The 25,671-nt window shown below is 38.8% G+C and overlaps 1 pseudogene; it reads left to right on the forward strand.

Moving 5' to 3' along the window:
* Window positions 1-15,128: 15,128 nt before the first annotated feature.
* LOC133285626 (xyloglucan glycosyltransferase 4-like) lies at window positions 15,129-17,074 on the forward strand (annotated as a pseudogene).
* The last annotated feature ends 8,597 nt before the right edge of the window (window positions 17,075-25,671 follow it).

Raw genomic sequence — 25,671 nt, forward strand, 5'->3', positions numbered from 1 at the left:
GTTTTAGGAAATTGAGGTTGTTTGCATTACTTGGTTGATGTTTCAAGTGTTAAATGGTATTTAGATCGGTTGTGTGGTGGTTGGAAAGTGAAAGAATCAATGAAAAATAATTGAGGATGTAAAATGTCATAAAGGATCCGAGAGTGAATTATTAAGCAAAACGATGTTTAAAAGACATAAAATGGAAAAACGGCACTTGGTATAGCCTCGTAGCAACCTAAGGATGTGTAATTAAATGAGAAAGAAAATTTAGAAAAATAAATTTTGAAATAAGCCTTGTTTGGCCGAACCTTCAAGAGGAAGGGGGTGATTTTGACGTTTTTCGCGTTTTGATAGAATTGTCGTGTACTGACGATTTGTACATGGATATGTAGGTTGTCGTACGTCGATTTGAACCCCGAACTGTGAGTCGATGAATTACCCTTGGTCCAGGACCAAGTGGATTGAGGTAAGTGGTTGGATCAATGCATGTATAATTGTAAATTGGCATGTGTTGTATGAGTTTTTGAGTAATTGAGAATGCCCTCTTTGTAGGCATTTCGTTGAATAGCAAGATGGGAAATAAGCTGCTGTGGAGCTAAGTGGAGGAACATATTGAGGTAACCTCTTGGTACTGAGGCTTGTTCCCCTTGTGTGTTCCACCATACTTGTTAAGGGTGATGGTAGGAAGTGTATATGAGTAGTGTAGAATAACATGAGCATGCATGTAGTGTTTATGAGGGTACTTATGTATCGAGTCTCTGGCCAGTAGACAGTGTAGCCTTCGGGCAATTCGAACTTCCACTGGATAGGTCTCCGAGAAGGAGTCCCAGTTGACCTAGGATCGTGGTGTGTGATCCGGATAGGAGCACACTAGGAATGTCTCAGGTGTTTATGGATGGAAGGGGTACCTTGGTTGGATGTTCTAGGAACACGCCTTGGATGATACCCATAGGCTTATATATGCCGAGGACGTTGTTTGGTATTGGTAGCTACCATTCCAGCTTCGTCATATTTTGTATCCCGATATTCCCCAGTTTCTCTAAATCCCTTGCTTTATCCCCTTTTAAAAAGTGGTTATTTTATATTTTATATGCATCGAAGTGAGCCATTGGGCGGATTTTTCTCCAGAACCTCTGGGTTACTGAGATATATTCGTATATCTCACCCCGTCTTGGGGGCTTTATTTCAGGAGGTAGTAGTGGCAGTGGAGCGGCGGGCAAGAAGCCCGTAGGATGACTAGTCTGAGCACTTTTATTATTTTGCATTTTGGTGGCCACTTGGCGTAGGCTAGACTTAGGTCATGAACATCCCATATGTATGTAGGATGAGTTTCATAGTCATATTTGTTCATGTCATTTTGCCTAAGTCTAGTGTATATGTCATTTGAAGTTTTATGTTTCAAGTTGTAAATTAAAGTTGTGAATTTGTAAGTTGTAATTTAAAGTTGAAGTTGTAAGTTGTAACATGTGAGTTAAATGTTGTAATTGTACAATGGATGCATGATGTACTATGATGGAAGGGCTTTAGGCCTATTTTAGGTTTATGATTACTTGTATGTTGAGAATTTGCATGAAAATGGACTTTGGTGATTGAAACAAGTTAAGGATTATAAAGTGAGCTATATTGTGTAATAAATATAAACTGAGTTGGGTTGTAAGTGCCCCAAGGAATTGTTGGTCCTTGTGTGTGCCACCCATTTGTTATTAGGTACATTTGAGGTACTAGAGATCTTTTACAACTTTGGGGATTTTAGGAAAAACAAAGTAAACTCTGGCGAATTTTCTGTAGAATTGGCAGATTTTAGACGAATTTCAGGAGAGCGTATCTACCTCCATAGAGGTCTGATAGGGACGTTCCATACGCCATTTTGAAGCTAGAGATGTACCCTACATGGTTTTAACATCTTAGAATATTCTGGGTTGCACACATCCCTGTAGAAGCTTGTGAATATGGACTGTCCAGAACGCACCTATGCAGGGGCTATTTCTGGTAGTTTTTGGGAATTTTATTCCTGCTTGGTTTCTTAGTCAAATTAAGCGTATGATATATCAAATTGAAGGTTAATGTGTCTAGTTTGTGGTGTAAATATTTGGGAGAAATTAGATGAGTGGATTTTCTGCAGTAATTCGTGCAGTGAGAGACGTTTTGAGCTGTTTTGGGGTTGGTTGGCAGTTTTGCTTGTTCAACTTCAAACGGCGATATCCGGAGCAAACAAGATTGAAATGACTCGTGTCATGGCTCATTGGAAAGGTATTTAAGTAAGAAAAAAAGATAACTAAAGGGTAAAGTCTGTTTTTGTGCGGTGTGTCCGCACTAAAATAATTACCGAACCATGTTTCGATAGGTAGAATACGTAAGATTGAGAAATTGGCTAAGTGGGTTTATGGGAACCCCTTAGTGTCTTATAGTAAGTAAAATAAGATATAAAAATAGTTTAATCTAGTATTCCGCAAGATTTTACAGTTATGATCACAGCTTTTATTTATTACGCTTTTTACAGTTTTAAATGCTCGCGTAATAAACGGAAAAAGTTTACTCGCATTTTTATAAATGAACTGTTGTGATTGGAACTGCGATTAATATCATAATTAATGTTAACAATATCGGTGTATAACGGGCTGTTACATTTGATGGTATCAGAGCAGTTTTGTTATGGAACTCTTATAATGCATAACTGTATTTTGTGTTGCATAGCTATCTGTGAACTGTTTATGATAAATGTATATGTGATTCCTCAGTGTGGGTCTGATCAGCTCATTCCTTTGTGTTATATGTACAGATATCATGAGTAGGGCACAGGGTCGCCGTGGAACTCGAGGTGCAGGGCGTCTAGCAGCACCAGATGCTATTACTACAGTTCTTAACGCTCTGCAGGAAGAGACTGCTGTAAATAGAAACATGACCGAGACCTTGATGAAAAATAATCAGGATATGATGCATTCCATCATGAATGAGATGAGGGCGGATAGGGCTCGGAACAGGAGGGATGATTCTCCTCCACATACGACTACGGAGACTCATACCCGTACGCCATCTGTTACACCTCAGCAGGAGGGGAGTGGTGCTAGTCGTCAGTCTGGTGAGGCTAGTCACCACACTACTGATCCAACTTATATCCCAGAGCCTTCTGTGGACCCTTCTGTTGTTGCACAGTCGTCTGGGGTTGCTGGGCAGGTATTTGTTGGTACTGATGAGCAGAGGCTCCTTTCTTTCGGAAAGCATAAACCACCAGCATTTCAGGGGTCAAGGGACCCGAAGGCTGTGACTACCTGGTTGATGGGTATGGAGAAAATATTCCAGGTTATGGGGTGTCAGGATCCCCAGAGATTACTGTATTCTGTTTATATGCTCGAGAGAGATGCCCACGAGTGGTGGTATAATACATCTCGCCCTTATACTATTCAGGGAGAAGAAATTACTTGGGCTTTATTTGAAAGACTATTTCATGAAGAGTATTTTCCCAGGGATGTTCGGGAAGCTAAACAGGGTGAGTTTGAGAAATTGGTACAGGGTACCATGACTGTTGATGCTTTGTGGCCAAATTCAATGAATTAGTGAAGTTTGCTAATTATGGGGGTGTGTTGCCGACTCCTGAATTTCTGTCTACTAAGTTTCAGAGAGGTCTTAATGAAAAAAGTGCTAAACGAATGTCAAATACTGTTGTGAGGAATTTTGCAGATCTAGTGACCCAGTGTAAACGGGTTGAAAGTGTTTATAGCAGATATCCGAAATCTGGTTCTTCGAGGACATCTGGTCCTCCGGGTAATAATAACAAAGGTGGCTACCATCAGAATAATAATAGAGGTAGGGGGTTGCAGGTAAGGAAGCCTCCGGGTCAGTTCAAGATGGGTGGTGGTCAGAGGAGTGGATTCAATGACGGGAATTCTAATCCTAGATGTGATAAGTGTAAGAGGTTCCATCAGGGCCCTTGTATTGTGGCTCCGAAGTCTTGCTTTAACTGTGGTAAGGTTGGGCATTTTGCCAACAATTGTCGTAGTAATACTGGGCAGGCTGCGAATCTGCAGGCCTTGCCATCTGCTCTTATGGTTGGGCGTGTCTATACTACAAATGTTCAGCAAACTGAGAAGGCACCTAATCTGGTTAAAGGTATAATTTTTATCTCAAATATTGATTTGTCTGTGTTGTTTGATTCGGGAGCTACGCATTCGTTCGTGGCAGAATATGTGGCTAAGGGGTTAGGGTTAAAAGTATCTCGGATGATTCCCCCTATGCGTATTACTACGGCTACAGGAGAAGTTAGTGATTCCTTCTTTATTTGTAAAGAGGTCGGGTTTGTCTACGAAGGCAGGGGCTACACTATTGATTTGATTATCTTGCCCCTGGCCTCTGTTAATTTGATATTGGGCATGGATTGGTTGTCTCAAAACTGCGCAATGATTGATTGCTGCGGCAAGAGGTTAATATTATCTCACGAGAAGCCCTCGGTTACTACGTCTCCCTTTTTGTCTATGTGTCAAGCTGTTAAAGCCTTGAAGGATGGGGATCAGGGTTATATTTTCTTGGGTGGATTGGTGGGTGGTAAGGAGATTGAAATTTCTACGATTCCGGTGGTTAATGAGTTTGTGGATGTATTCCCTGATGAGATACCGAAATTTCCACCTGAGAGAGAAATTGAGTTCTCGATTGAGTTGTTGCCTGGTGTAGGGCCTATTTCGTTGGCTCCATACCGAATGTCGCTGCTGGAGTTGGCTGAGTTAAAGAAACATATAGAGGAGTTGTCGGCAAAGGATTTTATCAGACCTAGTGTGTCCCCGTGGGGAGAACCTGTTATATTTGTGAAAAAGAAGGATGGAAGCATGTGACTGTGTACTGATTAACGATAATTGAATAAAGTTACGGTTAAGAATAGGTACCCATTGCCGCGTATTGATGATTTGTTGGATCAGTTGAGGGGTGCCTGTGTGTTTTTTAAGATTGATCTCCGGTCCGGATACCATCAGATTCGGATTAAGCCGGAGGATGTGCCTAAAACGGCATTCCGTTCTAGATATGGACACTACGAGTACCAGGTGATTCCTTTTGGGCTTACTAATGCCCCGGCGGTGTTCATGGATTATATGAATCACATTTTTAAACTGTATTTGGATCAATTTGTAATTGTGTTCATCGACGATATCTTGATTTATTCTAAGAGAAAGGAGGAGCATACTGAGCATCTAACGACTGTATTACAGATATAAAAGGATAAAAAGTTGTATGCGAAGCCGTCAAAGTGTGAATTCTGGCTATCTGAGGTCCAATTTCTGGGTCATGTTATTTTTGATAAGGGTGTTGCGGTAGATCCAAATAAAATAGATGCTGTTATTGACTGGGATCGACCAAAAACTGTTACTGAGATCTGGAGCTTTCTGGGTCTTGCTGGATATTATCGGAGGTTTATTGAGGGGTTTTCCACAATGGTGCTGCCATTGACCCGATTGACACGAAAGGATACTCCTTTTGTGTGGACCCAGGAATGTGAGAGGTGTTTTCTGGACCTTAAAAAGAAATTGACTACTGCTCCTGTGTTGACCCTCCCCGATCCGGAAGGTGAGTTTGAATTATACTGTGATGCTTTCAAGAAAGGTTTGGGGTGTGTGTTGATGCAAGATAGGAGAGTGGTTGCTTATGCTTCGAGGCAGTTGAAGCCTCATGAAGAGAATTATCCGACTAACTATTTGGAGCTTGCTGCCATTGTATTTTCCTTAAAAATTTGGAGGCACTTTCTTTATGGATGAAATTTGCTGTGTTCAGGGATCACAAGATCTTGAAATACTTGTTTGATCAGAAAGAGCTGAACATGAGACAACGGAGATGGGTTGAATGTCTAAAAGATTATGATTTTGAGCTGAAATACCATCCGGGTAAAGCTAATGTGGTGGCAGATGCCTTGAGTAGGAAGTCTGTTAGTGTGTCCCAGCTGATGTTGTGGGATAATGCAGTGATTGAACAATTTCGTGATTTGAAATTGACGGATGTCTTTGCAGGAAGGATGGATGAATTTGAGTGTTTACGAGTGGAAAATGAATTACATGAGAAAATTAAAGAAACGTAGGTACGAAATGACAGTGTTAAGTATTTGAAAGGGCAGAGTGGAATATCTTTGAATGAACAGGGGTTATTATTGTATCAGGGCAGGATTGTTGTGCCCAAGGAGTTAGCAGATGAGGTAATGACTGAGGCCCATAAGGGTCAGTATGTTGTACGCCCTGGTGCCACAAAAATGTATCAAGATCTTAAAACTAAGTTCTGGTGGCCTGGGATGAAGAAGGATGTTGCTGAGTATGTATCGAGGTGCTTAATTTGTCAGAAAGTCAAGTTAGAACATCAGAAACCTGCTGGTTTACTTCTGCCGTTGGATGTACCAGAGTGGAAATGGAAGAGCATCTCTATGAATTTTGTTGTTGGTTTGCCTCGAACTCAGGCTGGTCACGATTCAATTTGGGTTATAGTGGACAGACTTACGAAGTCTGCACATTTTCTGCCAGTGCGAGTGGACTTCTACGGAGAAACTAGCTAAGTTATATGTAAAGGAGATTGTAAGGCTCCACGGGATAACGGTTAGCATTGTTAGTGATCGGGACCTGAGATTCACTTCTTGCTTTTGGGGAGCCTTACAGCAGGCTTTTGGCACTCAGCTCAGGTTGAGCACTGCGTATCACCCGCAGACTGATGGTCAGACTGAGAGGACCATATAGACACTTGAGGATATGTTGAGAGCTTGCACACTGGAGCAGGGTACTGCTTGGGACATGTATTTATCACTGGTAGAATTCTCGTATAATAATAGTTTTCACTCCAGTCTGGGCATGGCGCCATATGAGGCATTGTATGGATGGAGATGTCGTACTCCTACTTGTTGGACTGAGGTAGGTGATAAAGAGAGATTTGGGTCGGATTTTGTGCAAGAAACTACAGCACAGATTGAGATGATCAGAGAAAAACTTAAACAGGCACAGAATCGACAGAAAAGTTATTATGACAATAGATAGAGACCGCTTGAATTTGAAGAAGGTGATCATGTATTTGTGTGGTTATCTCCGGTTACAAGTGTTGGCCGTGCATTGGGCGTGAGGAAGCTGAGTCATCGTTTTATTTGGCCGTATCAGATAATGAAAAGAGTGGGATTAGTGGCCTATCAGCTTGCCTTGCCCCCACAGTTGTCAAATTTGCACGATGTTTTTCATGTATCGCAGCTGCGGCATTATATTCCGGATGAATCACATGTGGTGATACCGGATGATATTGAAATTAGAGAGAATTTGAAGTCTCCTATAGGTCCTATTGACGTTCTCGACCGCAGTGAAAAGAAACTTAGAAGCAAAGTGATTCCAATGTTAAAGATTCAGTGGGAAGGACGTACACCTGAGGAGGCTACTTGGGAGCGGGAGGATGAGATTCTCCGGCTATATCCTGCGTTGGCAGACAGGTATGAATTAATTTTGCGGAATAAATTCTAAAAGGTGGGGTGATTATAACACCTCGCAATTCTAAGTTTAAATATTAAAATATTAAATGAGTAATTAGGTGATGGATTAGTGAAAATCCTAAAGATTAGGCCAAAATACAAAGAAAGGGCAAAACAGTAATTAGCCAACACGCAACCTTAGGAAGATAAAAATTGAGCAGAAGGTCTCAGATGATAAAAAGAACCCTGGAAATGGATTCAGAACGAAAAATTCAGTGGATAGGCAAGTTTCAAAAAAATCAGTGAATAGTGTTTTTATCAGGTAAAAATATCACGGTACGATGGCATCCTAAAACGTGCCGATCGAGTTTTGAGCTCTAGGTTTCAAATATGATTTATAAATGGTCTATAGAACTACGAAATATGATTTCTGATAATATTCGATGGAATTAAGTCAGTTTGGGGAAGCGTGCTAACGACGCGCGCAACAGCTTAAAACAGTGTTTTCTCCAAACGACCGGAAAACTCCGGATTCATCTGATCAAGTATAATTAAAGGACAATGGTTAATGTTTAAAATTAGAGTTTCTAAGTAGGTTGTGAGTTTTTGGACGTTTAGTGAAAGTTTGGATGAATTTTAAGTCGAGTGAGGTGGCGTGGGACCCACTCCACTTAAGTCCGCTTATCCACCTAAGCTATTCACTATTGACTATCACCTTCATTCCATTTTCCCTCTCTCAAAAACCGACCAGCTCTCCTCCTTAGGCACCTTAGGGTTCCATTTTTTCTTCCTTGATAAATCCTTCATTTCTCAACCAAATCAAGTGATTTTTGTGTTGAAATTTGTTGGAAACAACCTTCAAAACACATTGGTAGTATCCATTACCCTTGAAACCCTCTCTTTGGTGAGTTATTGGCCTTTTTCAGCTGTGAATTTTGGGGAAAATTGATGTTCATGGGGTCATTTGGTCTTCCATTGCTTGGATAAGTCTTGGAGGAGTATCAAGCCTTGGTTATGAGTATGTTTCTACCGCATTTCCATTGTTTAAGTGTAGATTTTATTTATGAACCCTAAACCTTGAATTGTTTATGTGTGATGTTAGAGAGCTCAATTGGAAAAAGTTTATACATGAAAGTGTCTTAGAATAATGTGTATTAGTGATAAATGCAATGAAAATCTTAGGTGAAAAATATGATTTTGTAACTTAGAATATTTTGAGGTGTCATGAAATTGAACTTGGAAAATGTGATAGGATTTTAATGGTGAGTTGTTGGATGATTATATGTTGATATAATGAGATTGTATGAGGTTTGGAATGATTAAATTTGAGTGAGAATTCTTTGGAATTTCCAAGTTGGCAATTCGGCCATATAAAGAGTTTTAGGGAATTGAGGTTGTTTGCATTGCATGGTTGATGTTTCAAGTGTTAAATGGTATTTAGATCGGTTGTGTGGTCGTTGGAAAGTTAAAGAATTAATGAAAAATAATTGAGGATGTAAAATGTCATAAAGGATCCTAGAGTGAATTATTAAGCAAAGCGATGTTTAAAAGACGTAAAATGGAAAAATGACACTTAGTATAGCCTCGTAGCAACCTAAGGATGTGTAATTAAATGAGAAAGAAAATTTAGAAAAAGAAACTTTGAACTAAGCCTTGTTTGGCCGAACCTTCAAGAGGAAGAGGGTGATTTTGACGTTTTTCGCGTTTTGATAGAATTGTCGTGTACTGACGATTCGTACATGGATATGTAGGTTGTCGTACGTCGATTTGAACCCCGAACTGTGAGTCGGTGGATTGCCCTTGGTCCAGGACCAAGTGGATTGAGGTAAGTGGTTGGATCAATGCATGTATAATTGTAAATTGGCATGTGATGTATGAGTTTTTGAGTAATTGGGAATGTCCTCTGTGTAGGCATTCTGTTGAATAACAAGTTGGGAAATAAGATGCTGTGGAGCTAAGTGGAGGAACATATTGAGGTAACCTCTTGGTACTGGGGCTTATTCCCCTTGTGGTTTTCCACCATACCCGTTCAGGGTGATGGAAGGAAGTGTATATGAGTAGTGTAGAATAACATGAGCATGCATGTAGTGTTTTTGAGGGTACTTATGTATCGAGTCTCTGGCCAGTAGACAGTGTAGCCTTCGGGCAGTTCGGACTTCCACTGGATAGGTCTCCGAGAGGGAGTCCCAGTTGACCTAGGGTCGTGGTGTGTGATCCGGATATGAGCACACTAGGAATGTCTCGGGTGTTTATGGATAGAAGGGTACCTTGGTTGGATGTTCTAGGAACACGCCTTGGATGATACCCATAGGCTTATATATGCCGAGAACATTGCTTGGTATTGGTAGCTACCATTCCAGCTTCGTCGTATTTTGTATCCCGATATTCCCCAGTTTCTCTAAATCCCTTGCTTTATCCCGTTTTAAAAAGTGGTTATTTTATATTTTATATGCATCGAAGTGAGCCATTGGGCGGAGTTTTCTCCAGAACCTCTGGGTTACAGAGATATATTCATATATCTCACCCCGTCTTGGGGGCTTTATTTTAGGAGGTAGCAGTGGGAGTGGAGCGGCGGGCAAGAAGCCCGTAGGATGACTAGTCGGAGCACTTTTATTATTTTGCATTTTGGTGGCCACTTGGCCTAGGCTAGACTTAGGTCATGAACATCCCATATGTATGTAGGTTGAGTTTCATAGTCAAATTTGTTCATGTCATTTTGCCTAAGTCTAGTGTATATGTCATTTGAAGTTTTATGTTTCAAGTTGTAAATTAAAGTTGTGAATTTGTAAGTTGTAATTTAAAGTTGAAGTTGTAAGTTGTAACATGTGAGTTAAATGTTGTAATTGTACAATGGATGCATGATGTACTATGATGGAAGGGCTTTAGGCCTATTTTAGGTTTATGATTACTTGTATGTTGAGAATTTGCATGAAAATGGACTTTGGTGATTGAAACAAGTTAAGGATTATAAAGTGAGCTATATTGTGTAATAAATATAAACTGAGTTGGGTTGCAAGTGATCCAAGGCATTGTTGGTCCTTGTGTGTGCCACCCATTGGTTATTAGGTACATTTGAGGTACTAGAGATCTTTTACAACTTTGGGGATTTTAGGAAAAACAAAGGAAACTATGGCGAATTTTCTGTAGAATTCGCAGATTTTAGACGAACTTTGGGAGATCATATCTCCCTCCACAGAGGTCCGATAGGGACATACCATACGCCGTTTTGAAACTTGAAATGTTCCCTACGTTGTGTTAAAATCTTAGAATATTCTGGGTTGCACGCTTTCCTGTAGAAGCTTGTGAACATGGACTGTCCAGAACGCACCTATACAGGGGCTGTTTCTGGTAGTTTTTGGTTATTTTATTCCCGCTTGGTTTCTCAGTCAAATTAAGCGTATTATATATCAAATTGAAGGTTGAGGTGTCTAGTTTATGGTGTAAATATTTGGGAAAAATTGGATGAGTGGAATTTCTTCAGTAATTCGGGCAGTGAGAGACGTTTTGAGCTGTTTTGGGGTTGGTTGGCAGTTTTGTTTGTCCAACTTCAAACGGCGATATTCGGAGCAAACGAGATCGAAATGTCTCATGTGATGGCTCATTGGAAAGGTATTTAAGTAAGAAAATATAATATAACTAAAGATGAAGGTCTGGTTTTGTAGGGTGTGTCCGTAGTAAAATAATTACCGAACCATGTTCCGATAGGTAGAAAACGTAAGATTGAGAAATTGGCTAAGTGGGTTTATGGGAACCCCTTAGTGTCTTATAGTAAGTAAAATAAGATACAAAAATAGTTTAATCTAGTATTCCGCAATATTTTACAGTTATGATCACAGCTTTTATTTATTACGCTTTTTACGGTTTTATATGCTCGCGTAATAAACGGAAAAAGTTTACTCGCATTTTTATAAATGAACTGCTGTGATTGTAACTGCGCTTAATATCATAATTAATGTTAACAATACCGGTGTACAACGGGCTGTTACAAAAGGACAATATCGTAGCTTCACTATTTGCAGACTTGTTTAGATATGTAACTTTCCAAAGACCAAGATTTGCACACGAGGACAGGGAAACATGCAAGGGAATGGATGTGCGAAATAGGCTTCACCCTCGTCATGTTTCTGGTCTGAAACCGAAAGCAAACCATCATCATTGAGGCCGAAGTTTGGTTGCTGTGGGAGGTAAGTCGGTGCAACAAAAAAGCATTTTGTCTCTGTTTTTAAGGTGCTTTCCTTACAAAGACAACATTTTTCCCTTCATCCATGTCCATGGTGTTTTATTTTTTTAATTTCAGAAATTGCATTGGTGAAAAAACTTTGTCAGGTCTTCAACTGCAGATTTCTCCTTCATCACTGAGGTAACAATCTTCGTCACTATTGGTATATACTTCGCTTTTTTTGTTTGTCATCAACTGTGGATTACAAGCATTAACCTTTACTGGCCGATTTCCAAGAACAGTGTTATATATTTCGATCCTAATGTTAATACGATTAATGGTGATGGAGTTTGGTAAAGTGTTAATAGCTGCTATCTTGTAAACAAAATAAAAATATTGAAGAGTTAATTAGATTCATTAAGAATGAGAGTGATATAACTATGGAGTTTGGTGTAGTCGGTAAAGTAAGTTGAATATTGGTATATTATGCTTCCAGTGAAGGTATTTGAAACATGGTGAATACACTTTATGATTAAGTAAGTTTGTTTTAATAGGAATTAATTTTACGCTTAATAAATGTAGAAATATCTTGTGGTCTTATTAAAAAGAATATTTTGAGAGATATAAAGCTAAATTTTTTAATTTGCACTTTTATTTTTAAGAAACAACTAGTTTACGGTATAAGGGTCATAATATTCATGACCTTTTGAGTCATTTTCTTTAAAAAAAATTCAACAGTTTAGAATGCCTAGAAACACAGGGCATGCAAGTATTTCCATTATTTTTCTTGAATTGTATTGAGTCGACCATTTAATGTAGCCGACCATATATAAATCTCTTTGCATTATTCATAATGATCGATTGGTCACTTGCTAAGTATTAGTGTGAACTAACTTGATGATGTAATTATTATGATATAGCTTGAAATTTAATTTACTAATTTGTATGTTTAGCTGAATTGTCGTGGTGTTTGGGATAATTTTTTTGTTGTTAACTGATTTAATTCTTACCTTTCGTGTTAGATCATGGCCCTGGGGGATGAAATGGAGTTTAGTTTCGTTCTTGCACTCATTATGAATTTCCAGTGTTTGAATCAATTGACCATGTTGTTAGTTAGTCTGTGTGCTTTGTTAATACGACATATTCAAACCACGAGCCCTAATAGGAAGAGAGGAACCTTAGATCATTGCGGCAGGGCTAGGGTTAGGGAAGTTAACTTCCTTAGAATAGTTCATATAAGTGACACTGCTTGTATTGAGAATACAAGGATGGACAGAAGGTGTTTTCATAAATTGTGTGAGTCGGTCAAAACAGTTGGGAAGCTTGAACCAACTGCGTATATGGGTGTGGAAGAGATGGTCGCAATATTTCTGCATATATTGGCCCATGATGTGAAGAATAGGATTATAAAAAGACAATTCAAGAGGTCTGGTGAAACCATCAGTAGGCAGTTCTCAAATGTGTTACTCGCTGTGTTACGATGTCATAATGTTTTGCTGAAACGGCCTGAACCAGTTGCGGAAACATCGACTGATGAACGATGGAAGTGGTTCAAGGTAACATAATAGTTTAGGGTTTAGTTGTAATATTTTTCTTACAAATCATCTCCATGCATGTTTGAAATGGTTATTAATTTTGTGGTTAGAACTACTAGAATTGTTTGGGTGCTCTCGACGGGACACACATAAAGATAAATCCCTTGCAAGCTGACAAGCCAAGATACCGTACTAGGAAGGGTGACATAGCAACAAATATGTTAGGGGTTTGTTCTCAGGACGGTCAGTTCATTTATGTTTTTCCTGGATGGGAGGGGTCAGCCGCAGATTCAAGGGTTCTAAGAGATGCAATCGCGCGGACTTACGGTTTAAGGGTTCCAAAAGGTACTAAACTGACCATTTCTATTAGCTAATTATCATTCCATTATGCTCAAGCTATAACTAACTAATTTTATGAACCATTATTTGTGTTTGTGTAGGTTACTATTACCTGTGTGATGCTGGATACATGAACGGTGAAGGTTTCCTGACACCGTATAAAGGACAACGATATCATCTCACTGAATGGAGGCAGGGGCCTCAACCAAGGACACCATAAGATTTTTTTAATATGAATCATTCATCTGCAAGGAATGTCATTGAGAAATGTTTTGGGATGCTGAAGTGCCGTTGGGCAATTGTCAGATCAAAGTCATTCTATCCGGTTAAGACGCAATGCAGGATTATAACTGCTTGTTGCTTGCTTCATAACCACATAAGAAGAGAAATGACAATTGATCCTTTAGAAGCTGATGACGTCAACATGCAGCAGGGTGAAGATGACATTGGAGGAAATGAAATTATTACTCATGTCGAGTCTTCCAATGCACGGACACTTTGGAGGGATGAAATCGCGCAAAATATGTTTAACATTTGGCGGAGTCGTGCTTGAGTTGGAGTATTTTTAACTAGTATTTGTTGATCTATGTTTGTTGGTTATTATTCATCTATTACACAATCTCATTTTGAGCTCTCTAACTCCATAAATCAAGCATACAAGCTCTAGGTTTTCATGAAATTAAATCATCAAATCAATCCATGAAAGGTGTTGAAACTTACCCACAATTAAGTCACAAGACTCCTCCAATTGACGCATCGGAAGGAAAGAAAGGGCATGTTATATGCTTGCAATTGTTTTATAAAAATTGGTCCACCATCACAAGAGGTATGCTCATTCAATTTTTCCCCCTATTTGGTCATGGGTATCATCGTTGTTGTGTTCCAAAAGGGTGTTGAATTAATGTATACAAGAACCCTAAGTCATATTCATCTACCTTCTTCCTCTGTAATAATGTATTACCAAGGAAGCTTTCACATTTTCCCGTTCTGCTTTCACATTTTCATCATGTCTGTTTCCTTAGAATCACTTGCTTGTTCCTCATTTGCGCCATCTTACACTTTTGGTTGTGTCTCAGTTACACAGTTGAGCATGTTGTGTTGCGTTATGTTACGAGTCTCTCTTTTATAGGTACCGAGGGAATGGCAAAGTATACATTGGTAGTACTTAATATCACTATTTATACTTTTAAAAAGTCACATTTATTACTATTATGCTTTGAAAAATGGGTCATAACTTGTGTCATAACTTGTGCAATAACTTGTAATCCAGACACAGTGGCCTGCAAATCATTGTAAGGACATCATTCAGAATAGGGAAAAAAGTTTGTCATAACCCTTAAACATACACAAGCACGTAACACTATAACCTGGTTGAAAATTACTTCTGATGAACATAAAAAGGTAGGAAGCAGTGATTGTTGGATTAAACTATTCTTATGCTGAATAGAACTAAACTAATAATTAATAATGAAATTTAAATTTAGGGTACTGTGTGTTTTTATAAATTGAATTATTGAAATTATAATGTTGGGAAATCTTTGGTGAATGAGTTTTGCATTATAGTATATACATATTTGTTGGTTTGTTGCTTATAAGTTTAACTTAAGTGGACATTTGTGTCCTTCTTGTTACGGAAGTAACCAAAACTTAAGTGACTCGTGGGAAGAGTCTTGGAATCGAGTACTGCACGACCATTGACGGAAGCATGGGTGGACCTCCATCGGGAGTAGGTGGAGCTGAAGGCGTCTTCTCAAGGCATTCTTCGTCCTTATCCCCTTCCAGGGTGAAGATGTGCTATTGCGGAGTGCCGGCTGCGTTGCGAATTTCAAATACACCAAGGAATCCCAAAAGACAATTTCTTTGATGTCCTAATTCCAGAACACAGCATGATTGCCATTTTTTGAGTGGTTTGAAGAACCTAGTTGTCGCAATTGTGTGAAGTTGGAGAAATTGATGAAATCAGAGAATGTCTTGATAATTGTAATTGTGATAACATTTGGGATCGTAATGACTGCAATGTTGATATTTGGTTGATTTGTATTGTTATGGATTGTAATTGGAGTGTGGACTACCATATGTCTAGTTATGTTGTGTGCTATTGTAATTTAGGGTAACAGTGGTCGTGGATGTTGTTAGAAGTAGCGTTTCTTCTTTTGGGAAATATATGTACTTGTTGGTTTGTCGTAGGTATTGTGTATAATGTTTGTGTGTTAAATTGATTATTTATGTATTGCATGAAATGTTGAAGTAGTTATGTTTGTCTTGTATCTCCAAAACATGGATTTTGGATATGCTTTTCTTTTTCCAATTGATGAGTACGACTGTGACTTCATGATGATAAGTTAGGAGCTAAATTAGGAATGCAAGTCCTATCACTTTCCAACCAAAGATACAACATGGTATATTAACTCCATCTTCAAGATATAGTCTAATTGTTCAAAGCTTAAACTTTGTAAATGTCTAAATGGTTTGGCCTTTTTTTAAACCCCAATTTTACAGGTTCTGGCTGCAAGTAATGGCGAAACAGAAGGTGTAGAAAGCACGTTCCTGCAGTGGATTTTAGAGGTCACCCTACTGACAAATCAAAAACAGGAGGATGGCTAGCAGCAGGACTCATCTTAGGTACTTCTCAATCCATTGAAATTTTGAGTCATATTTTCAATTTAAGGTTTATTCACAATCCATTGGTGCTTCTTGTCAACTTGATTGGCCAAAAGACAGAATACTAATTCAAGTCTTAGATGATTCAGATGATGCCAATTTACAACTTCTCATCCAAGATGATGTGTCCTCTTCGAAAGAGAAAGGGGTCAACATTGTGTACAGACACAGATTGATCAGAACTGGGTATAAAGCTGGAAATCTTAAGTCATCCATGTCATGTACTATGTCAAAGACTATGAATTTGTAACAATATTTGATGTTGATTTCCAGCCCAATCCTGATTTCCTCAAACTAACAGAATCCCATTTCAAGGTAGGTACTGTAAGCCAAATAAGAACAAGGGAGAAGTTTTCTTTGTGTTGCCTACACAAATCTGTCTAAAGATTTTGTGACTTTTCTTTTGCAGGGAAAACCTGACTTGGTTTGGTTCAGGCTAGATGGTCCTTTGTGAACAAGGATGAGAATTTGCTTACAAGGCTCCAAAACATCAACTTGTGCTTTCACTTTGAAGTGGAACAACAAGTTAATGGTCATTTCCTGAATTTCTTTGGATTCAATGGAACAACAAGTCTTTGGAGGATAAAGTCTTTGGAGGATAAAGGCCATTTCCTGATATGTTATGTCCCCATTTTCATGTCTTTCTTGAACATTCTTCCATCCCCAAAATATGTCCCTTTTCTGGTTCCTTATCTCCCCTTTGAGAACACCATGTCTGTTACAAAGTTCAATGCCATGGTGTCTAGACTGTTTCAACTTGGAAGTGCTTATGAGTGGGTGGTGACAAAGAAGACAGGGAGATCATCTGAGTTAGATTTATTAGCCTTGGCTGAGAGAGAATCAAAGTCTTCAAGTGAAGATAAAATTCTCAGAAGGCAGTCAGAGTCTGGTTTGGAATTATTACGCAAATTTAAGCAAGTAGAAGTACCTTCCAAGAAGAAGGCTTCCAGGATTGTCATTCCTCGTTATGGGTTTGGACTTAATTGGTGAGCAAGTGAACTGAAACAAGGCATGAGAATTGTTTTACTTGTTTTTGACACCAATAGTTGGTTCTGAGTCCATATTTCTATTGAAGTTCATGGAAGATACAATTGTTTGAAAGATACAATACTAGTGATGACTATTGCTACCAAAATTGTTTATGTAGCTAGTGCTTTCTTGACCTCTTTTGGGATTGTGGTATATTACTTCATGAATCTGTGCAAGTCCAAGGAGTGGATTGAGAGTCCCTGTAGCATGCAGCCAGTGGCGTCTATCTGCCATTTTTTAAGGTCAGGGTGTATACAGCATTACAAGTGGAATGAAGGAATTAGAAGCAGCAAGAAGGGGAAGAGAGTCCCTTTCGCAGTTGATACAAATGATGCCTTACGATGCCTTATGACTTTTCCAGCATTGTCAAAAGTTGTAATTGTTGTTACTGTAATTTCCTTTCTTGTCACTGTAATTTCCTTTTTTGTTTTCGACAGATCAAAAGTTGTAATTGTTTTTATTTCAATATATGAAAGTATACTATTAAGTTCCAAATTGCTGTATTACTTTATATAAAATCTGTATGACAGTAGCTCATGTGATAAGCATTAGTGTTCATTAATAACAAGATCATGTTATGGAGGGACAAAGAAGCATACCCTTTCATGTTAATAATAGTTTAGAATAACCTGTTCATTAATAGCAGCTTCAAACAACTGTATTTTGCAGAGACCAGTGAAGACAATTAAAAAGGAACTGATTACTAATATGGTGAATACGTCCCTTTTACATTTACAATGAATAACTTTGTGATGCACCCAAGTACATTTTTTGAATATCCAAATATATAATACTGCCTTCATTAAGCAAGGTCCTAAGTTGACAAATTAGTTACATACAAGGCTGTTCGCAAACTCCAGTCACTGTACACTAATACAAACACAGTAGCCAACACACTCTGTAATCATCTTGTCCTTTGCTATATACTGCCAGGAAGACATGATGAGGCATCATTTGCAGGCAATGGTGTCATAGGTGGCAACCTGATGCAGGGACAGATAATCATACTATTGACAAATCAAAGAATACCAAGAAGAAAGAATTACAAGGGACAGGGCAACTTCAAAACTCTAGCAAAACCCATTAGACCACAACATGACCAAGAAGGTATTATAGCTCATTTAGAGGATTAATATTTTGCAGTCTTCAACATTAGTGGTAAAAAAAAGCAGAAAACAAAGACCAGTGCGTAGTTTGGAGATTAATATTTGTATGCTAATCAACATTGCAAACCACTGTTTGCACCAAGTACAAAGAATTGCAACATAACTTTTTCGGCCAACCTCACCTCAGATTTTATCCCCAGTGCCAATGAAGCAGCTGCAGCTACGATTAGAATAATCAAGGAATGCTTTCACCTTGCAAGCATCCCATAAAAACATCTGTAGAAAGTAACAGAAACAAAGAGGTAACCAATATATCTCCACAATAAAATCAGTAAAGTATACTATACAACTATAAAGCATCCAATGATTTCAAATCCACTCAAATTTACCAAACCCGCAATGACAATGGTGTTCATACTGGATCAAAACAGTTGCAGAACAATGACAATGTTGCATATACATAAATCAACAATTATATACCTATGCTATTACTAGATACCTCCTAAATTGGACGATTGACCTTACCATTACCCTATGAGTTAGGGAATTGTGCAGCAAATGTACTGGCAAAGGAGGATGCATGTGCAGGAACAAAACCAAATTGGTCAACATCACCCAAAATACTGTGTTACCTGTGGGGCCTTGTATCGGAACTCAGTTGGCCTCATAATAGACATAATTTAACTTGTATCAGTTATGGCTAATACAAAAAATACTCCAAGAGTCAGTGAGGTATATATGACTCTAACACAGCAATGTGTATCCACTTCTAACAAGCATGGTATTTGCAACATGTATTAGGAAAACAACCCACACCAAAAAGTAACACATAGAAAATGTTATCAAAATATCCAAACTGGACCAAAAAACACTGCTGTCTATTATCAGATGTAATCAGACAACAACCCAGACACCAGGCACCGCCGAGCACCATCACTGCACTGCATGAAGATGTCTGTTAAATTGCTATCTTTACCCAGTTTAACAGCAATGTGAACCATCTGAGGCATAGTTAGATCTTCAAATTTTTCAAGCTCATTCACAATAGACATACGCCTGTTGCTTCCAGCTTGCTGCTGTTGAAAGCACGATACCAACTTGTCCATGGTATCGGTAGTTTTCTGGTAATTTTGGGAAATACCTTTCATGACACCAACAGCTTCTACAACTACAGGATCGAAGGTCCTTTGTCTTTTCTTTCCCTTTCGGACATTAACTGCAGATGCAGATGCTGTTTCGATTGGGTTTTCAGTTGCAATCTCAGGCACTGCTGGATCCTGGAGGGGTGCGGGTATGTAGTCTCCCATAAGGTCAAGGTAGTCATCAAAACCAATTCCACTCTCATCAATAAAAGCATGGTCTCGTTCCAGATGGCTAACTGATTCCTGTGGGCATTCTGCATTTCCACCACTAGCCACATCCTTGCCAAATATAGTCCCCAAAGCATCATAGTGAGGGAAATGCTTGTTGTATAAACCCTTTGCAGTAGGGTGACTCTGCACAAAAGAAACATGTTATGCATTATATATAGTACAAAAGGATATGAGATGGTTATAAATAATGCAATGCTTTAAAATTAGATAAATCACCTTCACCCAATCATTGAATATTTCCTTCTCCACTTCGATCATTTTTTTTGCATCATTCCATCCAAAGCCGCTTCCCCCGTTTCCTCCAACCATTTCATGTATAGCATTATATTGTTTTTTAAGCAACTTCACCCTCGAAGTGATGTGAGAAATTGACCGAAGGGTACAACCAGGGATCCTCTGGTGCATTATCTTTTCCACAGCACTAGAATATCCAGCTTTAAAGCCGTTATCTCCCTTCCAACATGATCCAATCTCTGATAGACACTCAACGAGGACCTTGCCCTCTTGTGCGGTCCACGTATGATTACTTCGCTTTTGTGATTGCTGACTACCTTCTGTCATAATGTGAATGAAAGAAAGACAATATCTGCTATGGGTCTACAAATAAGAGAAAGTTAGTTTGATAAATAGAACAACATTACTTATAACATACATGTACAATGAAGATAAGGATATAAATAGTAGAAAACGCTATGTCCTCCAACCATGATTGTGCTAAAACATGATACGTAAGTCAAGAAACCTTAATTATACAAGGAAAAACATCTTAGGTAAGAGGTCCCTAAACAAATAAAGACTACATATGTCTTAGAATGATGTGTTGGAGTAATGCAATAAAAATTATTGAGAAAATGTGCTCATAACTTAGGAAATTTTGATGAGAAATCCAACACTTTGTGATTTTGGATTGTTTTAGGATTGTGTAATTGAGTTGTTGTATGGTTTTATAAGTTAATGATAGGATTGTATGAGCTGTGGAATAGTTGAATTGAATTGAATAACCCTTGGTGTATGGTTAGGTACAATTCGGCCTTGTGTAGGATCATAGGGAATATGATGTTGTAAAATTATTTGGTTGATGTGTTGTATGATTAAATGGTATTTAAATGAGTTGTATGTTGAGAGAATGCATTGGAAGCTAAGGAAAAATAATTGGATTGTGTAAGAGGTGCATTTGAACCTAGAAGGAAATAAATGGCAAAATGAGGTTGTGATGATGTAGTATGCAAATTGGCACCTAAAATGACATTGGGGTAACCTTGGGATGCTTAAGAAAAATGAAAAGAAAATAAAGAAAAATAATTTGTGTTTTAACACATGAATGGCCGAACCTCATTTGGTGGGGGGAGGAAAAATTGATGTTTTGTGAATTTGGCGGTTTACCGTGTTTTGATGATCCGTATATGGTCATTGTAGGTTGCCTTTCGTGGATTTGAACCCTGAATCGTGAGCTCGGTGGGTTGCCCTTGGTCCCGGACCAAGAGGGATTGTGGTGAGTATTTTGGAACCATGCTTGTAGAATTAATAACTTGCATGTGTTTGGATGAATGAAAATTAATTGGGAATGTTCTATGTGTAGGCATTTCTGTTGTGTACCTAGCTCGGGAAATATATTACGTCGGAGCTGTGGGAGAGGATTATACAGATAATCCCTTGGTACTGGGGTTTGATCCCTTTGTGTGTTCCACCATGCCCATTGAGGGTAATGGTAGGAAGTGTATGTAAATAATATAAGATAACATGTTCATGCATATTGTATGTGTGGTGGTACATAGCATGTATCGTGTCTCTGGCAGTAGACTATTTGCCTTCGGGCGTTACGGACTTCCACTGGATAGGTTTCCGTGAGGGAGTTCCAGTTGACCTGGGTCGTGGTGTGTGATCCGGATAGGAGCACACTAGGAAGTCTCGGATGGATATGGATGGAGGGTGCCTTGGTTGATGTTCTGGGAACACGCCTTGGTTCGAAACCCGTAGGCTTATATGCCGAGCCAATAGGCTGGACGTTGCATGGTTTTGGCATTGACCCTTCTAGCTCCGTCGTATTTTGTATCCATATGCTCCTCTATTTCACTAAATCCCTTGCTTTATCCCGTTTTCAGATGTTTTATTGTATTATTTATATGCATCGAAGTGAGCCATTGGGCAGAGTATTCTCCAGAACCTCTGGGTTACTGAGATATATTCGTATATCTCACCCCGCTTTGGGGACTTTATTTCATGAGTTAGCAGTGGTGTTGGAGCGGTGGGTAAGAAGCTTGTAGGCTGAGCTGGAGGATTCTATGTATTTTGCATTTTGGGGGCCATTGGGCCTAGGCTAGACCTGGGGCATGAACATTGCATATCGATTTGGAATGATGTATATTGTCATATTTGTTCATGCCATCTTTTGCCTAAGTCTAGTTGCATACATGTATTATGTTTCATTTTGAGGTCTATTTATTTATGTTGTATTTGGAGATTTTATGGCTTTAAGATGTACATTGGGGAATTGTAATTATTACATTTGGAACTTGTGTAATATTGAAGCATATTATATGATGAAAGGGCAATAGGTCTATTTTAGGATTATGATTATGTGTATGTTTAAATAATGCATGCAAATGGATCTAGGTGATTGAAATATGTTTAAGTGTTGATAATGTAAGTAATGTGATATAAATTGAATAATTGGATATAAACTATGAAGGGTTGTAAGAGCACCAAGGCATTGCTGGTCCTTGTGTGCCACCCAATGATTATTAGGTAAAAATTGAGGTTAGAGAACACATTGGCAAATTTGGGATTTATTGGAAAAACAAAGGAAACTCTGGTGAATTTTCTAGAAATTGGCAGAATTTAGGTGAACTTTGGAAGAGCATATCTCCCTCCACAGAAGTCCGATATGAGAGGTATGGGTTTGTGATTGAGAGTCATCAAACTGTTGAGGATGATGAACCTAGTAACTATGAGGAGGCAGTCAGCGATGTTGACTCCTCTAAATGGCTTGAAGCCATGGAATCTGAAATAGATTCGATGCATCAAAACAAGGTATGGACCTTGGTTCCAAAACTGCAAGGAATAATTCTTATCAGTAATAAATGGGTCTTTAAAAGAAAGACTGATGCAAATGGCAACGTTCAAACCTACAAAGCTAGGTTGGTTGCGAAAGGATATCGTCAAAGACAAGGAGTTGACTATGATGAGACTTCCTCACCAGTTGCCATGATCAAATCTATTAGGATCGTACTTGCCATAGCAGCATATCATGACTATGAAATTTGGCAAATGGATGTCAAGACCGCCTTTCTGAATGGATTCTTGAAGGAGGAAGTGTACATGATACAACCTGAAGGTTTTGAAGCCAAAGGCCAACGGCATATGGTATGGAAACTTCAAAGGTCAATATATGGGCTAAAACAAGCATCAAGAGTTGGAATATTCGTTTTGATGAAGTCGTTAGGAGTAACAGTTTCATCAAGAACGAGGATGAACCTTGTGTTTACAAGAAGGTTAGTGGGAGTAATGTCGTTTTCTTGGTACTTTATGTAGATGACATATTACTTATAGGAAATGACATCCCCACATTACAAATAATGAAAGACTGGCTTTCAAAAAGCTTCACCATGAAGGATTTGGGAGAAGCGACCTTTATACTTGGTATAAAGATATATAGAGATAGATCCAAAAGGCTGCTGGGTTTCTCTCAATCCACGTATGTTGACAAGATGCTAAAGAGATTTAGCATGGAAGGGTCGAAAAAGGGTTTTCTTCCCGTCAGTCATGGGGTACATCTTTCCAAGGCTATGTGTCCTAAGTCACAGCCTGAGAAGGATCTCATGAGTGGAATTCCATACGCTTCGGCTATTGGATCCATCATGTATACCATGATATGTACGAGACCAGATGTCTCATATGCTTTGAGCATTACGAGCAGATACCAGTCAGACCCTGGAGAAGGTCACTGGACAGCAGTCAAGACCATCCTTAAGTACTTGAGAAGAACTAAGGATGTGTTTCTGGTCTATGGTGGGGTTGATGAGCTTTCAGTGAAAGGATTCACTGATGCCAGCTTTCAGAGTGACAATGATGACTACAAGTCACAGTCAGGATTTGTATTCACCTTAAATGGTGGGGCAGTATCTTGGAAGAGTTCCAAGCAGGAGACTACAACAGATTCAACGACAGAAGCTGAATACATAGCTGCTTCGGAAGCGGCTAAGGAGGCCGTGTGGATCAAGAAGTTCATATCTGAACTAAGGGTGGTTCCAAGTGTGGATGAGCCTATACAGTTGCTTTGCGACAACACAGGAGCCATTGTGCAGTCAAAGGAACCTAGGTCTCATGAAAGATCTAAGCACGTGCTCCGCAGATATCACCTGATTAGAGAAATCATTGATAGAATATGTAAAGATAGATTATGTTCCCACTGATGATAACCTAGCCGATTCTCTGACGAAGGCTGTTTCTGAGAGAAAACATGATAGTCATTATGAGGCTTTAGGTATACGACTTAGGTCAGATTGGTTCTAGGCCAAGTGGGAGCTTGTTAGTATATGGATGTCCTAGAGACAATCTTTTGATTAGATTATGACATATGTGAACCTTTTTATATTGTCGCAAATAAATAATAAGCACTCTTTATCCTGTTTCATATTTTGTCTCAATATTATTGTTGATATATTATATGAGTAACTAGATAAACCCCTTGGAATAAAATAGGTATCTCTTGAGTATCTGTGATGAGATCACGATCATAAGGATTTAAGGATACCAGATGTTTATTCCTAATTTTATGTTCCTAGTTTAGAGACACTGAGAATGAGGATCAGTAATCTCGGGTAAGACTAGCACGACTTATCTACTTGTATTCGGATACAAGGTAAAGACCTCATGAGCTACAGATATGGAGATGTCTTAGCTAAAATCGTGGGTGGACCTATAAGAGTATAGCTCGCACTGAACAGACCCACAAAGAGACTCTATGAGGAAATCTTACAAAAGTATCATTAGAGCAGTCTCTTAATATTTGGGTATGTCTTTCCTTAGACCATAAGTTGTCACCTAGACTGTGTTCTAGAAGGCATGTTTTGATTGTATACCTCGTCTTTCTGAAACATAGAGACTCATAGGTATACTTTTGGGCATGTCCTGAAAAAGCACAGGGCTAGGGTGATAAGCTGAAGGAATTCATCAAATCTCTGTAAGGGATTAGGTTATCTATAAACTGGAGAAATCGGGATGAAATTTATCGGACTCGAGAATCTATGCATAGTAAAAGAGATCATAAGACGATCTTCCTTTAGAGTCAGTAAATTGAGGATTCCCTATTTCGAATTAAATCTTACCCTAAACCGCAAGGGTTGATACGTATCCTCACCGTAGGTTTAAAGGAAAGTCAACCGAGACGAAAGGAAATACATACAGTAACAAAATATATGTAATAGGATGATCATGTCATTAACCTAACTAGCTCTGGGGCAACAAAGCACGGCTAGTGCTCTGTGTTGTCATTAAATGGGTTGTGGGCTTGTTGGGCCCAAGCCCATTTATGTCAATGGCTATGTTGGGCCTAATGGGTCACACACTAACACCTTATTGTCTTGATGATATAGCATTAAAGGTATTGGGCCTAATAATGGTTGTTAGCCCAAGAAGAAGTTTGGAAGCCCACCTAAGAGGGAAAGGACGCATGGTAGTAGTAATGGGCTTGGATGGTCCAAGACATTATTAATTAATTTAATTAGTTAAATTAATTATCAAATATTTAAATTTAGAATTTGAATTTTGAATTTAAATGTTTGAACGTTTGAATTTAAATGTTTGAATTTGAATTTGAATTGGCTGTGAAAGGTTGTGTCATAACAAAAGGATAAGATGAGATCTTGATGGATCAAATCCCAAGTATCAAGAGAAGATCTTTCGACATCTTCTAGCAAGATTGGGGCGCTGATTTGGTGATCCTTTGATGGTCATATGGTCAACCAAATAAGCTCCAATCAAATTTGGTTTGTTGAGAGAATAAGTGAGTGAGTTGGTTCAATTTGAATTGCAACTACTCAATGTATTTGGATTGTTTTTGGGCTGAATAAGGGCGCAC

Source organism: Gastrolobium bilobum, unplaced genomic scaffold (assembly GCF_033153095.1).
Source record: "Gastrolobium bilobum isolate Gb01-03AN ecotype WA unplaced genomic scaffold, APGP_CSIRO_Gbil_v1 utg34664, whole genome shotgun sequence".
Classification (NCBI taxonomy): domain Eukaryota; kingdom Viridiplantae; phylum Streptophyta; class Magnoliopsida; order Fabales; family Fabaceae; genus Gastrolobium; species Gastrolobium bilobum.